The sequence below is a fragment of the Triticum urartu genome, chromosome 7A (genome assembly GCF_056163025.1).
Source record: "Triticum urartu cultivar PI428250 chromosome 7A, HENAU_Tu73, whole genome shotgun sequence".
In the NCBI taxonomy this organism is placed as follows: Eukaryota; Viridiplantae; Streptophyta; class Magnoliopsida; order Poales; family Poaceae; genus Triticum; species Triticum urartu.
This window is the reverse complement of record NC_141879.1, coordinates 690,030,317-690,033,816: the sequence shown is the minus strand read 5'-3', so window position 1 is coordinate 690,033,816 and position 3,500 is coordinate 690,030,317.

Sequence of the window (3,500 nt, the reverse complement as noted above, 5' to 3'; positions counted from 1 at the left end):
CCGATCCCGACGCAGACGCCGCCACCGACGAGGACGCCTAGGGTAGCGCGTCGTCTAGTTTAGTGTTTTTAATTAATGTAATGTGGACTTTCGCCGGCCTTCATGGCCGGCTTTTATGTTTAATTAAATGCATGTATTTATTTTCAAAATGCTTGCAATACTTTTTTTTGGCGCGTCGATGAAATGGGTCGGGCCAGCGTTGGGCGCTCGCGCCAACCCAAACACAGCGCCGGACGTTTGTGTCCGCCGGGCCGACCCAAACGGACAAAAAGCGGACAAAAGTGCCGTCCGTTTGGGTCGGCCCGTTTGAGTTCCTCTAATCCCCTAGTCGGTGCCGTTTCAATTGTCTTTGGTGGCCGGTACTTAAGCCCATATGGGTCGAATTATACCTTTTTTCAATGCTAGGCCTCTAGTAACGATGTTTTGGACAGTTTTAACAAAACTAGCTATTCAATACTTTTTAGCGAGTGTGTTATGGACAATGTTGTGGTGTGCAATGCAGGATGTGGGCTGTGCTGTTCCTACACAAAGGTTTTACGAAAGGGTGTGGCTAGGTCTCAGTCGACTGAGTTAGAAGCTCAGGCTTCCCGGCTTATGCTGGATCAGAGTGCGTCAGATGATGTCATTATGAGGAGATACCAGTCGCACCTTCCGCCGGTTTTTGAGGCAAGAAATCTCTTTAATATGCCAGGAGCAGGCACCAGCAACTAGCCAGTGGTAAACCGGGCGGAGGCACCTGGGACCGAGGGACCAGTTCAGCCATGCGTGATGGAGCTGCCGCCTCAGCCTCGTCAGAATGATGTCCCATCACGACACGTCTCAACGCCTCCGGGTCATTACTCTAACCCGTTGGATAACATCGTTGCTGCCGCTTCACGATTGGCGGCCCTCCCGATTGATGGCGAGTCCCCGGTAGAAGTTGAGACACGATGGGCTAGGGAGCTCCTTCAGACGGCCTTGACTCAGTAGTAGGCTTATTCATATAGCCGCGAAAGGATTCATTCTACTCCCCGCCCGAGTCGGAGCTACAACAGGCATATCAATGAACCGACCGTATCAAGCAGCGCGCGGAATCGTAATCCGCCCCGTGGCCATAACCCGGCGGGCGGCGGTGGCAATGCTCAGGATGTAGTGGATCACGCTAGGGCACGTCGAGAGGCCGAGTTAGCGGCGCAGCATGAGGCCCGCCAACTCACTCTGGTTCGTCCAACAACGTCGATGGAGCCAGGGGTTACCTCCAGTTCGTTGGGGGTACCATGTCTCGTCCCAGCATTGCGCAATGTACGGCTACCCAAGGATTTCAAAGGCCCGCACAAGGTGCCGAATTACACCACTGATTTATCCCCCGAGTCATGGGTGGAAAGCTATGAGATGGCAATGGAGATGTTGGATGTGGACGAAGCGGCGTGTGCCAAATACTTTACCATGATGTTGGATGGAACAGCTCGCACATGGTTGAAAATCTGGCGGCCAATTCTATTGGGTCGTGGGCCGAGTTACGGTTCCGGTTTATCCAGAATTTCAAGGATACGTGCAAGCAGCCCATGTCAATCGTGGATTTAGCTGCCTGTGTCCAGGAGGAAGGAGAATCAACAACCCGCTGGGTACGCCGGATTTTAGAGATTTTGCATTCATCAAACCGAATCAACGCTAACACAGTCGTTTTAACATTGGAAGGCAATTGCCGGTTTGCACCTTTGAAGCTAAAGTTGGGACGGCTCAAACGCCATTGTAATGACATGGGAACACTTATGGCGGCTCTGGTGAAGTATGCCGACTCCGATAGCACCAAGGACACCGAATCTGATGATGACAAGACAGGGAAGGGAAAGAAGAGCGGCAGCACCAAGGGGCAGCAACATAACTCGGCAGGTCATGGGAACAACGGTAAACGCAAGGCGAATAATAGCTTGGACTTTGTGGCTAACACCAACACACAGGATAACGGTCAGCGGCGTAAGGGTAAACCGCCCCAGCGGGGTGGAGGGCCAGGTCCCAATCTAGAGCGCTTCTTAAATAATCCTTGCCCAAAGCACGGATCAAAGGAGAGACCAGCTACACATCTTTGGAAGGATTGCTTCATCATGCGGGAGTTCAAAAATTCAAATCTCTTTCAATACGACAATGGACCACCCGACGGTTCAGGAGGTGGTTTCCATGGGCCGGGTTATGGAGGTGGCAGCTCCGGTTCAGGATTCCAAGGCAACCAAACCGGACATGGCAATCAAGGCAGTCAGGGCAATCAGACAGGTTACAACCATCAGGGGAATCAACAACAGCAACAATCGGGTTATCAGAGCAATACCATGTCTTCATCACTAGCTTATGTAAGCGCGATCAGAAGCTTCATAAAAGGGCCGTGAACTCCGTTGAACCGGCGGTACCTCGTTATCTGCGCTGGTCTGAACAGCCCATCCTGTGGAGTCGAGAGGATCATCCACCCCGGGTTGACAATCCGGGTCATCTGGCCTTGGTGGTGGCACCTCAGGTTGGGGGGTATATGTTTACCAAAGTGCTTATGGATGGAGGAAGCAGTATCAATATCCTTTACTATGAAACCTTCCGTCGTATGGGGTTAACAAATAAGAATCTTAAACCATCAAACACCGTGTTTCATGGTATGGTGCCTGGTGAATCGGCATGCCCGGTTGGCAAGATAGCTCTGGAGGTTGCTTTTGGAGATGATCATGATTCAAGATCAGAGGTGTTGACTTTTGAAGTGCTAAGTTCATGGCAAGGCCTTGTTATGTGTATCTGCAGCTTAAGATGCCGGGTCATAAGGGGACCATCACAGTGCATGGGAGCCGGAAGATTGCTTTGGAATGTGAGGAAGGTGATGCGGCTTATGTTGAAACGATTTGTGCCACAGAGGAGCTGAATTTTTATAAGGACAATGTTGATCCGACAGATATGACTTCTATGAAAAAGCCAACTAGAGAGCATGATCTGGCGCTGAAATTTAAATCGGCTGAGGAGACTAAGCTGGTTGAGTTTATTCCTGGCAATTCATCCAAACAGTTAGCATCAGCGCTAATTTGGATCTAAAATAGGAAAGCGCGCTCATTGAGTTCATCCGTGAGAACCGGGATATCTTTGCATGGAAGCCTACTGACATGCCAGGTGTACTGAGGGAACTCGCTGAGCACACTCTTAATATAGATCCTAAGTTCAAACCGGTCAGGCAGTTTCTCCGCCGCTTCAACGAAGAGAGGTGTAAAGCTATTGGTGAGGAGGTAGCCCAGCTCTTGGCAGCAGGGTTTATTGTGGAGGTTTTTCACCCTGAGTGGCTAGCTAATCTGGTGCTAGTACTTAAGAAAAACGGCACTTGGCATATGTGTGTGGATTACACAGACTTAAACAAAGCCTGTCTAGCTGACCCCTTTGCTCTTCCTCGTATCAATCAAATCGTTGATGCTACGGCAGGTTGTGACCGTTTGATTTTTCTGGATGCTTATTCTGGTTATCATCAGGTCAAAATGGCAGTTAAGGACCAGGAGAAT